This window comes from Lissotriton vulgaris, chromosome 5 (genome assembly GCF_964263255.1).
Source record: "Lissotriton vulgaris chromosome 5, aLisVul1.2, whole genome shotgun sequence".
Taxonomy (NCBI): Eukaryota; Metazoa; Chordata; class Amphibia; order Caudata; family Salamandridae; genus Lissotriton; species Lissotriton vulgaris.
Window position 1 is genome coordinate 1,834,076,666 of NC_141693.1, and position 13,896 is coordinate 1,834,090,561.

Sequence of the window (13,896 nt, forward strand, 5' to 3'; positions counted from 1 at the left end):
TGATCATCGTGTGCTTCATTTCCCAAAGGTACTGTGTTGTTGGGGGTCCGTGTGACTCCGGGCTCGACGTAGCGCTCCTCGCGGTCGACGCCGAACCTTTGGATTAACTTTGCCTCGACGTCGTGTAGCTCCCGTGTGGGTTACCCCGTTGCTCAGAACTGTATTGCCAAGAAGAAGATTTGTTTTTGATACTAAAGACTTTTCGTGCTAAAGAAGAAACAACCTTTGAACTATCCTTTTTCCCTTCCCAGAGTATTTTTTTAAGATTGTGTACAGTTTTGTCGTTATTTGGTCTTGTGCTAAGCCTTATATAAAAATCCTTATTTTTATAATACTACTGTGTCGTGTCCATTTGTAGTGTATTCACCTTATTACTGTATGTGGTCATAAATGCTTAACACACAGCCTCTGAGATAAGCCTATTCTGCTCTGCCAAGCTACCAAGGGGGTGAGCAGGGGTTATCGAAGGGTGTGATCCCCTTGCCCTGACTAGAGAAGGTGTGTCCCTATTTGTCAGAAGTGTATACCTCTGCCAACTAGAGACAGCCGGTTCTAACAGTATGCGTAACTTCTTGTTCTGTGCACTTCGCGCTGTTCGTGTGTGTCTCTCAGGCAGGATCGTATTATGCAAGAGTTCTCAAAGATCAGCACCGCGGACTCTCTAGTCCGGTATGTACACAGTCGCAGTGCGATTCGTACAGTACCTTTTGAATGTGTAGTTGCGGAGGATGCGTGTGCAGGCAAAGGCGTCCTAGGAGCGGTCTGGCGGCCCCCCTCCGATGTGAGTCCGGCTCGTTGTAGGCGTCTCAGTCCGAGGCGTTCGAGCAGGGTGACCGGGGCGAGGCGGGTGGTCTGAGGTACTTGAAATTTTTATGGTCAAATGTGTCCCCTAACGTGTACCCCAACGGCTCCATGTGCAAGTTTTAAGTACATGTAATTTCTCTCCGCAACCGAATCTGAAGACGCAAATACATTTGCGTCCAACGTTAACATGTCTTCTATCAGATCCACCATGAATGGATCGATAATTCAGTTCCTAAGTATGCTGTGCCACCGTCTTTACATGGTGCACTTTCACGTTTTTCCTGGCTCTGCCGAGCTAGGCCCTGATTTCTGCCTTCGAGCCACTTCTGTCTCTGCCTCTGAAAGCGGCAGCAAGGAGATGCATCCCTGACCTCTGCCTTACTTCCTGCCAAGCGAGCGGTGCCCGGCTCGGCCTGGCCTGCCTGCCATAAACAGTATTTTGCCTTCGAGTTATCAGCGTAGCCAGCTCAGCCTCCTCGAAAACACATTCCTGTCTAGTGATTTAGGTAAACATATCCCCGGCTGCAGAGCAAAGAGCAAGTCTTCCTGTCTCCGTGCAAGTAATTTACAGTTCCTGTTGCCATAGTAGGCCCATGGCCCCGCACGTAGACACACAGACACCTATGCACGCACTAGCATTCAGTGTAGTATAGCCTCTGCCCGAGAAACCTTTTACTCCAGATTAAACATCCTCCAAATACTAGATATCAGATATGTTATAGGGACAGGTCGATCTGACATGCCAGACTTCTGTCTCCTCTACTAGTGCTAAAAGTCAGACCCTTAGCTTCCCCCAGATGCACGTCAATCACACGTCATATTAGCTGCGCGCGCATTCAGGCCACAGGTTTCAGCTGACTCTGCAGAATTCTCTATGCATCCACCCACTTATGACACTTTTCTGTGACGTTTCTAGTACACGCCTTTTTGCTACGCACATGTGTTCTTATCATATACATTTCACTTGTCACGCCTACTGTATTCACTGCCATTGTGTCATTTTACTATATATGTCATGTACTGTTAATAAATCGTTGACATCTTTCTGCCATCATTGCATACCCGACCCCTTGTATTGATGGAATTGATTTCCATGACTCGAGTCATTTATGATTAAAGCCCTTATGACTCAGACACCACGGACTCTGCCTCTCATTTGATTGAGCTATTTCTTTTTACCTGTCTGAAATTATATGGCAAACTCGTATACGGTAAAATATTTACCACATAATTTGGCGCCCGAACAGGGACCCCTCCCCCACCCCGCGCGCCGGTGATGCGTCGCAGGCTTTGCCCCCGACTACAGCTGTGACGGACCCCATGCGCATCTGCAGGTTTTCCTGTATCTCCCTCAGGCCTACGGAGGTGACGGAGACTGCGGTCGACATCCAGACGAGGCGGTGAGGAGTGCGGAGGATCCCGACCAGAGCCCAGCCGAGAGAGCAGTGTCCGAGGTATCGAGAGACCCACCTGTAGTGTCGAGGCGCATGCGTAGTGCGCAGCAGCAGCAGTGACGTCGTAGCGGTCCAGTCCAGTCGAGTTTCCGAGGCCTTCCGTTCCGTGCTTCCCGGTGAGTACCGTTGCTGGGGACGCATCAAGACTGGTGCATTAATTTGTGTCCGGTCAAGACGGGTTTGGGGACACAGATCCGGTCTGCACTGTTTTAGCAGTGTATCTGTACTGTTTAGCAGTGCATCTAGTATTCAGTTATCCAGTTATTCAGTTATTCAGTGTTTGTTGATTCAGTATTCGTTTCGAAATGTTTCAATGTGTTTTAATGTCGTGGTATGAGTGATTGTTGGCATTTCTTTACTGTGTTTATTGTGTTTGCGTCTAGATCAAGGTAGCCATGCCTTTGTTCTCAAAGTTACGACAGATAGGAACTAGGAAAGGGATACTTGAAGAAGCAGTTCCCATACCACCTAGGGACACTCCTGGATATTTTATGTACCACAAGCATGGCTTAGATGCCATTCTATACTTAGACTTGTGGGCGGATTACACCAAAGACTTGGGAGAGAATCAGAGACGGCCCGTTACAGGGACATGGGATGCCGAGTGCATCATGAGAGTAGAGGAAGCGTTATGGAAAAAGAAAGCCAGACAGTCACAGAAAGATACCATTGAATTATGGCGTAAAGAATCACATAGACGGACAGAGAAAGAATTCAGAAAAGCAGAGAAAAGTAGAGAGGATTCCGAAAAAACGAAAGAAAAAGAACTGCTAGAAGAAGGACAGCGAGTCAGAATGGAACAACACGACAGACAGAGCAATTCAATTATAACAGGACTGTATCCAGTCCTGGCCGAGGGCCTGCCCAAGGCGACCCCGGAAATACCGAAAGATCTGCCCCCTCCATTGGTTCCGACTAAATTACGTCATAAGACCGCAGCAGACATTTTCCTTTCTTCATATTTAGACGATGTAGCTCCCGCATATACCAATGTACCCGTACCACCCGTACCACCTGCTAACAATAATCTGCCCCCAGATCCGCAACAGCAGATCCCTGCTGATCTGACCACGACCCCTCCACGTCACTGGATTCCCGCACCTGTTGTTACTTCCCCTACTGTTCCCCCTGGTATTAATCCGTTTAATCCTTTTGGGCCCGCTGCTACTCAGGGTCCAACCCCGTTACAAATACCGACCCTACAGTCAGGTTATGCTCATGCTTCCGTCTCAGGAGGTGCTACAGGAGGTTATCGCACCCGCCACATTTACAACGTATGACAATGAGAGAATTAGCAATGCAGCGTACACCTAAAGCAACCCCAGCCGAAAAGCTTAAAGAGTATCTTACAGATTGCAGATATGATACAGTGCCTGGCAAAACAGGACCCATGATGTTAGCCTCATTGCGTTTAAGACGTGTTACAGATTATTTGATGTTATTACCAGAAATTCCAGAACATCTAGACAATATATATCATTTTATCCGAACAGGAGAAAGACCAGAGTGTATTCGTGAAGCCATGACACATCAGAAAGTCGAGACAAAAACTTTAATATTGCGATTTTTGATTAATTGTTTGATAAGGGAACAAGACCAGCCAGGTTTTCCGAAAGAAGAGATGGAGGGATTGTCAAACTGGAGTCAGAATATTGCAGACTTTAAACATGATAGAGAGAAATGTATAGAAGCTATGACTAGAAAGATCCGTAAAGTAATAGTAGCAATACATGCCCGACGAGAGTCTGAAAGGCAACTCGAGTCAGACGATAAAGAAACCTCAGATGAGGATGAACCAGAGAATCCAGCAGAAACCTCGCAATCGGCGAGGGGAGACCTGTTAGCGTACGTAGGTAGAGAGAAACTACCTAGACAGTATCCTCTTGATAGGCCCTTCGACAGACCCATCCGTTTAGAAAACAAGAAACAATACCTTTGTCCGATACCAGAACGATGTACCCTTGAGCATATTTTCCAAATTACTGATAAAATCCTGAAGGAAAGAGTAGGTTATCATGAACTCAATACTTTACGAGATCAGGAACTAGCCCGGTCCGCAGTACAGTGGGCCGGGGATGACAGCATATATAAAGACGATTCAGTAGTGCAAACATTTTTAAGTCTTTCCCCAGAAGAACAGCGACTAGCTGGTATATACATGACCCAACATCTCATTGTACAGTATGAAAACCAAGCATCTGATCCAGGTCCGTTATATAATCTATTACAAGACTTACTCCTGAGAAGATGGAGAGGTCTAGGTACCGATTTAATTGACATCATTCTAGAACAACGTCACAAATATAGGACTTTCTTGACTCCACATCTTGTTTCCGTTCCACCCCCAGTAAGACAACCATATCACCTAGACAAACAGAATCCTTTACGAGAAGTACATCCAGTCAGGAAACCAGATAATACATTTGAACGCGTGTTTGTATACACGCCCATAACTAAAATGGAATTATTGGAAATGAAGAAAATAGTGCCCAGTCATGATAAAGACCCTGCAGGTTTTCACCGTGAAATAAAAGACATGTTACTCATGGGAGATTACACCTATCCCGACATTATGAAAATATTGAAAGTATTATTGCCTGCCGGTATCTACGAGAAACTCAAAGAAAAAGAATGGGAGGTGGGAGATAAAAAGATAAATTGGACTGAATTAGAAAACGAAGAAACTGGCCGAACCCCAGGTTTAGGTCTTGGGGACAAAACTAAAGCATTACCAGGATTACTAGTTCAGGTTTTGCCAAGATTGTTGGCAACTAAAAAGGAGGATTGGGATGCAATCTCAGCCTGCAAACAGAAACACGACGAGGACACTAGTGATTTTTATTCCAGATTCGAGAAATGTTTTATTATCAATAGTGGCCTGAAAACCAGTAGCGAGTCATACCCACATCTTTTTGTAACCAAATTAGTCGAGAATTCCTTGCCCCAGGTTAAGAACCGTGTATTGAAGGTCGAGAGCACATGGCAAGCTAATACTCCTTCCCAAATGTTACAGATGTTACAGTACCACCAGAACAGAATCAGGGAGGAACATGAACACGAACAGAGACGTATGAAAGACACGAAAATGAAAGTGCTAGTTGCTCAGTCAGTTCCAGCTGATGGTCACAAAAGGGGTACGACACAATCCAATAATTCAGCAGCTCCTGTTAAAGGGACATGCAACTATTGCAAACAGCCAGGTCACTATGTAAATGATTGTGCAGTTTTGAAACACAACATAGCCACAGGTAAAACTAAAGAGAGGCCGCGTCCTCCCAGACAGGACCAGGTCCAACAACACGTTCCACAGAATATCCAGCCTATGCAGATTCCACAACAGACCGTAGCGGTACCACAGCCTCAGCCCATTGCCGCAACACAACATGTTACACAGCAGATGTACCAGTATGCACAATCCGACTACCCCGATTATCAGCAGTACACATGAAACAGCCTAGAGAGGGAGGTTGGCTTGCCTCTTATTGATGTTCCTGTAGATCAAGAGGGTCCTTATGTACATAGTCAGGTATTAGGTAAGGATAGAAAGTTTTTGATTGACACAGGGGCAAGCAGAACTACCATCAGTTATGACGAGGTTCCAGGGGCACCCCTCTCAGGCTCACAGAATGTTTCCCTTGGATTTTCAGGAAAGCCTATTGTTAATGAAGTATCGAAACCAGTTCACCTTGCAGTTGGTCCATTGTCCCGCACTACAGATTTATTACTCACGAAATCATGTCCAGAAAACTTGCTTGGTATCAAGACTCTGAAAGCTCTAGGAGCTGTAATTTGTTGTTCTCCGGAAGGAGTAAGATTGTTTCTTCGTGATTTTAAAGGACATTATGTATTGAGAGATTTTGATCCTAGGTTACAGAATGTACCTGCACATTTATGGGCAAAAGGCCCCACTGATGTAGGTTGTATACACATTACTCCATACCGTGTCACACTCAAACCAGGAGTTGTACTACCACGAATCCGACAATACAAGTTACCACCAGATGCTGTAGTGGCTTTACTGAAAATCATTGACGAGCTCATTGCGCAAGGAGTGGTTGTAGAAACCGACTCCAATGTTTGTAATTCCCCTATCATTCCAATTCTTAAACGTACAGATCCAAATGCACCCCCAGTTTATCGATTAGTGATCGATTTGCGAGAATTAAATAAATGCATTATACCACAGTATCCAGTGGTCCCAGACATTTCGTCCCTATTGACAGCTATTGATTCCGAAGCGACGTTCTTTACTGTAATAGATCTCAAGAACGCCTTCTTTAGTGTCCCCATTGATCCGGAAAGCCAGTATCTTTTCGGATTCTGTTTAAATGGCCGAAGCTTCAAATTTGCACGCGCACCTCAAGGATTCACAGAAAGCCCCAGCATCTACAGCCAAGCATTAAAACGACAACTTGACAGTATTCACATGCCTGCCAACACTGCCCTACTCCAATACGTCGATGATCTGTTGATCACCGCCCGTAGTGAACCAGTATGTGAACAAGCATCACTGACAGTTTTGCATTTCCTGGCGGACAAGGCACACAAGGTGTCTCCTTCGAAGCTACAATTCTGTGCCCAGCAAGTGGTGTACCTTGGGCACTTGCTGTCCAAGTGGGGTAGGCAACTGGCACCTGAACGTATTCAGTTAATTGCACAATTACCGCAACCCAAAACACAGAAAGAAGTTAGAGCCGTTATTGGACTCACTTCCTACTGCAGACAATGGATTCCACAATATGCATTTTTAGCGAAACCACTTATACAGTTGACAACACAGGAGGCAGCGTCTTCGACTGTTCTCCCTTGGACTCAGGAACATACACAAGCTTTTGATGAATTAAAGAAAGCCTTATGCCAAGCACCAGTTTTAGCAACACCATGTTACAGCAAACCTTTTACACTTTTTGTCACAGAACGTGATGGCACAGCGTTGTCAGTTCTCACTCAGGTTCAAGCAGACAAACACAGACCGTGTGCTTATTTTTCGAGTACATTGGATCCAGTAGCCCAGGCCTTGCCTGCGTGCTTAAAGTCAGTTGCAGCAACAGCTCTAGCAATCAGACAAAGTGACTCCATTGTATTAGGACATCAATTGACAGTACAGGTTCCACACTCAGTGGAGGTTCTCCTAAACAGAACACAGACTCAACACTTGACCATAGCACGACTGACAGGTTATGAATTGACATTATTCCAACCACACATAGAAATCAGACGTTGCAATACACTGAATCCTGCTACACTTTTACCATCAAGCACAACAGATCCTACTCCACATGATTGCGTGGACGTCGTTGACACAATTACGAAGCCCAGACAAGACTTGACAGATGTTGCATTACCCAATCCAGACCTGACACTTTATGTGGATGGTTCATGTTTAAGAACAAATACAGGAGAGTTGGTGGCCGCATATGCAGTGACCACTGAAACTGAAGTCATAGAAACCCATCGCATTGACACCCTGTCAGCTCAAGCAGCAGAGCTCATTGCTCTGACTCAAGCCTGTATACGAGCCAAGAATCTGAAAGTAAACATATACACAGATTCCCGTTATGCATTCGGAGTTGTACACGACTTCGGTGTCCTCTGGCAAGAAAGAGGGTTCTTGACCTCTCATGGAGCCAAGATTCAGCATGGTCCCCTCATTCAAGCTCTGTTAGAAGCCATACATTTGCCTACAGCCATAGCTATCATGAAGTGCAAGGCACATACGAAAATCACAGACACTATTTCTCAGGGCAACGATTTTGCAGATCGAATAGCAAAACATACAGCACTGACTCATACTCAAACGACTGATATGACAAAGACTGACGTAACCTCACTGACACATTGTATGACAGTTAGAGATCCTACACAAGATGTCATCGACATACAGACGCATGCTACTCCAGACGAAATCAAGAAATGGGCTGAACAAGGAGGGGTCCAGACAGACCAGGGATGGATGACGAGGGGAAAGACCAAATGGTTTCTCCCCGACTCTATGGTTCAGGTTATCATCAACACAGCACATAGTCCAGCACATTTAGGAGAAAAAGCCATGTTAGACAGTTTACAGAACCTCTGGTTCAACAAGCATTTACGAGCAGCAGCAAAACAGAAAGTGCGTACCTGCATGATCTGTTGTCAATTCAATCCAGGCAAAGGTGTTCCCGTAGAGCAAGGTGGATTTCATCCTCCCGACTATCCTTTTGAAGTCCTCCAGATGGATTATATCCAGATGGAAAGATGCCGAGGATTTAAGTATGTCCTCGTAGTTGTATGTGCCCTATCCCGATGGACAGAAGCATATCCCGTCCCAGATTACACTGCCCCGACCACTGCCAAGCAGCTGGTTCGTGAGTTTTTCCCTCGGTACGGTTTGCCCCGTGTCGTGTATTCAGATAACGGTCAGCCATTCTCATCTGAACTTATGAAGCAGGTCTCACTTCTATTGGGGTACCAGTGGAACTTTCACTGTGTCCGACATCCTGAGGCAGCAGGTCTCGTGGAGTGGCACAATCAGACTCTGAAAACTCGCCTTGCCAAAGTGTGTAAAGAGAAAGGAGTAGATTGGATAGTAGCTTTGCCAGTTGCCCTTTTTTATATGCGAATGGTAGCCCATTCTAGGACAGGGCTATCCCCGTATGAGGTGGTCTTCGGTAGACCTCCTAATATGTGGGGGACGCCTCTTCCGCGAAAAATCACTGATGTTGACAGTACTATGCTGACAGATTACCTTGCTTCCTTGATGCCTGCACTACAATCATGTTGTTCACAGGTTGCGGCAGCCTTCCCAGACAACACCGAGGTGAAGCCACATGAACTGGTCCCAGGGGACGTTGTTGTAGTCCGAAATTTCGACAGGTCAAGCCCTCTGGAGCCGCGCTGGAAGGAGCCGAAGATCGTTTTGTTAACAACCAGGACTGCAGTTAAATTGGAGGGGAGGAATGGCTGGGTTCACTCCAGTCATGTGAAACGCTTTCATGGACTTCCACCAAAGACTGATTCCCAGAACTCTCACGTTCCAGAGACTGATATCAAACTCCCCCTTTCAGAGAAAACTCCCCAAGAGGAGTATCAACAGAAATTGAGGTCTAGTAAGTCAGACAGTTTAATTGTTTAAGTCCCCCTCGGGTGAAGCAGTTAGGCAGTTTCTGACAATGTACAAGTTAGACCCAAATAGAGAGAGAGATAGACAGGAGACCAAGAAACAAAAATATCGTAAAAGTCTCCGGAGCAGATGCGTCTGCACATTACTTATTATGTTTTTTCTGAGTCTCACGATTATTGCTATGAGTTGGATGTTATACATGTATTTTCCTCTTGCACATTCTTTTTCTAATGACACTGCAGAACACACGTTTAGTACTCTTCCTCCACACAAATTGTCTTATCGACTTGCGCTGCGCAACAATACATTTATTCGTATGTTACACCATTCTCACCAGATCAACAATGCTACTAATTGTTGGATATGTGGCCGACTCCCTCCCTATCAGAACTACAAGGGAGCTCTGCCCCTATTTCCTTACCCGTTTACACATAATGGTTCCTGTGGTGCATGGTTTAGTTTAATATCCTCTATAGACACCGAATCTAGAGTTTCCCAAGACAATTGGATATGGGGAAATCTGAACACAGTCATGAACAAAGCATGTTTCCCAGACGAGGAGGGTCTTCCACAAATGACAGGGACAGATCTAGAAAATGAAGTATATGGATTAGGCAATTTTACACTTAATCTCATGATCCTAAATGTTCAGTCAGAAACCAGTCCAGACTTGCCATCCATATCAGTTCTACCAGCGAAAGGTGTATTATGTGTCAGAAAGAATGGTTCAGTACATCTAGGTCACAGTGACTGTACTACTGTGGTCGAATTTAGTGATAAAGGCAAGTCTACATTCAAAGCTTCCAGACATTCCTATTTTATATGTGGTCAGACAGCTTATGTTCGTTTACCTCCAGACTGGGATGGTACCTGTTTCATTGCATTCTTATTGCCACCAGTATTCCTAGCCCCATCTGACTATCACAGGAATTCCCGCCTTAATATTGTTAGACACAAGAGAGACCTCCCAATAGTTGATCAGACTGAAACTACATGGGAACAATACACAGATTTCAATAAAGGATTCTTTCCCTATCTAGGCACCGTCTCCAACAGTAAACTGATACGCAAATTAACCAGAATACTTGAAGCAGTAGTGAATGAGACTACTTCTGCTTTGGGCAACCTAACAGAGGAGCAGTCTGCTATGAGACTTGTTGTTCTTCAGAACCGCCTTGTCCTTGACGTCATCCTGGCTGATAGGGGCGGAGCTTGTAGAGTCATCGGATCCAGTTGTTGCGTGTTTATTCCTAATAACGCGCCATCAGTCTATAAGGCCATTACCCGACTTCACGAAATTGCCCATCTGATACACCAGAATCCAGGCTCCTGGACTTGGTCCGGTTGGCTCTGGAGTGTAATCACAGCCTGGGGATGGAAGCTACTGTCATTCCTAGGAATCATATTGGCCATAGTATTCAGTTGTTGTCTATGTCTACAATGTGGGCCAGCGATTTGCGGCTTGTGCGCCACAGCTTGAGTTCCCCATCCAAGTTCACGTTCCCATTCCCGAATAAAGAAGGAAGAACAGATGATGTTATATGAACAGATTGATGGTCTCATGAAAATAGACATATCCTGAAGGGTCCGTAGGGGACAAGGAGGGAATGAGGTAATTGAAATTTTTATGGTCAAATGTGTCCCCTAACGTGTACCCCAACGGCTCCATGTGCAAGTTTTAAGTACATGTAATTTCTCTCCGCAACCGAATCTGAAGACGCAAATACATTTGCGTCCAACGTTAACATGTCTTCTATCAGATCCACCATGAATGGATCGATAATTCAGTTCCTAAGTATGCCGTGCCACCGTCTTTACATGGTGCACTTTCACGTTTTTCCTGGCTCTGCCGAGCTAGGCCCTGATTTCTGCCTTCGAGCCACTTCTGTCTCTGCCTCTGAAAGCGGCAGCAAGGAGATGCATCCCTGACCTCTGCCTTACTTCCTGCCAAGCGAGCGGTGCCCGGCTCGGCCTTGCCTCCCTGCCATAAACAGTATTTTGCCTTCGAGTTATCAGCGTAGCCAGCTCAGCCTCCTCGAAAACACATTCCTGTCTAGTGATTTAGGTAAACATATCCCCGGCTGCAGAGCAAAGAGCAAGTCTTCCTGTCTCCGTGCAAGTAATTTACAGTTCCCGTTGCCATAGTAGGCCCATGGCCCCGCACGTAGACACACAGACACCTATGCACGCAATAGCATTCAGTGTAGTATAGCCTCTGCCCGAGAAACCTTTTACTCCAGATTAAAAATCCTCCAAATACTAGATATCAGATATGTTATAGGGACAGGTCGATCTGACATGCCAGACTTCTGTCTCCTCTACTAGTGCTAAAAGTCAGACCCTTAGCTTCCTCCAGATGCACGTCAATCACACGTCATATTAGCTGCGCGCGCATTCAGGCCACAGGTTTCAGCTGACTCTGCAGAATTCTCTATGCATCCACCCACTTATGACACTTTTCTGTGACGTTTCTAGTACACGCCTTTTTGCTACGCACATGTGTTCTTATCATATACATTTCACTTGTCACGCCTACTGTATTCACTTTTTAGAAAAGGGGGTGGTGATGAACAGAGTGTCTGAATTGAGCAGACCACTCTTACCCAGTCCAAAGATCAGGGCTTGATCCATCACCGTTATTTATCTCACTGCCCCATCCCAGCTCAGAACCTGGCTATATGCAAATCAGTCTGTCCCTGGCCCAGTGCATCATGGGAACAGGGCAGACTAAACTACCAAGCCAATTCTTCACCAGAAAGGAGACAAGCTACCGGGGACCGGTTTCTGGCATTTCAGCCGTCTTCGGCCCGGCTTGCTTGAATCCTGATGGAGCAGTGAGAAAGGGACTCATGTCTGAGTATACCCTGCCACACCTATAGTGGCCAAAAACGATTTAGAAAAGGGGGTGGTGATGAACAGAGTGTCTGAATTGACCCTTGCTCATTGCACCATCAGGATTCAAGCAAACCGGGCCGAAGACGGCTGTAATGCCAGAAACCGGTCCCCGGGAGCTTGTTTCCTTCCCAGTGTAAGAATTGGCTTTTGTAGTTTGGTTTGCCCTGTTCCCATCATGCACTGGGACAGGAACAGACTAATTTGCATACAGCCAGGTTCTGAAACTGGGATGGTGCAGTGAGCTAAAAAACGGTGTTGGATCTAGCCCTGATCTCTTGACTGGGTGAGAGCTTTCTGCTTAATTCAGAGACTCTGTCCCTCACCACACCTTGTTGTAAATATTTTTGTCCACCCTAAGCGTGGAAGGGTATTCTCAGATGTGAGACCCTTGCTCATTGCACCATCAGGATTCAAGCAAACCGGGCCGAAGACGGCTGTAATGCCAGAAACCGATCCCCGGGAGCTTGTTTCCTTCCCAGTTTAAGAATTGGCTTTTGTAGTTTGGTTTGCCCTGTTCCCATCATGCACTGGGACAGGAACAGACTGTAGGAGAGTAGGGTCTGCAATCCTATGATCACCCAGATTTTTTGCTTTTGTTTCACTGGTTTACGACTTTCTCTGGCTGTGGGCCTGCCAATCAGACCCACAGCCTGGCTGTTCTCTTTCTAAATTACGAGATGTACCCTAGGTGCATTTACCAATTGGTACTGGGCCACCTTATCAGACCCTGTAACTCAGGGCATAGGTGTACCCAGGGCCGCCAGGGGCTGCAGCATGTATTATGCCACCCCTGGCTGGCCTCCTAAATTTGACACAACTGGCTGCATGACAGCTGGGGCGAAGTCGTGTAATCACCCTTTGCTTTAGATATAGTAGCCCTATATCTAACCCTCCAATGGACACCCGAGTTCCTATCAGTCACTCCTATGGCAGGCCTTGACAATCCTGAAGGCAGAGTGCATGGGCTCGTGTGAACTAAGCTCTGGCCCGAGCCGAGCCCGGTTGCAGCTTGCGGAATCAAGACCCAATGGCTGTTCCATGATAACGCGTACCATATCGGTAACTTCGGTGTCGCGTTATCAAGACATGTCGAGTAAGGTGTCATACGAATCGGGATGCTGCCCTCTCACCAACTCTGGCGACGAGGTTAGCATTCCGCCCTTCTAGAGGGACACGACATGTACGTAACTGTGAACCCCGGTTAAAGTTAACTAAAGCCTCAGCTCCACAAAATGGATGCTGCCACCACAGACACGAGTCTGACCTCCTGCTGCTGGGAGTCCTTCCAGCGAGGAGCACTTGGACAAAGGGTTTCCTGTCAAGGGCGGTGTTCGCACCGTCCCAGACAGGGTTTGTGTATTCTGGGTAGGTAGGGCTTTTGCGAGAAGGTGACTGCGGAGTGGCACCCCGGTGCTCACTACGCATCTGCCGGTTAGAACCAGTTCCAGGGGCGACAGCCCTGGCCTGGGGAAAGTCCGGCAGGGGAGAGGGGTGTAACTACCCCCCTTCCTGGTCCCACCCTTAGGGCAGGACCTAGTCATGTACCCACCCCTTTCTTTAGGATAAAGGCCGGAGCGGGGACCCTTCCAAACTAGATCATCTTTGAATCAAGAACTACTTTCTACGAAAGGACATTCGAGA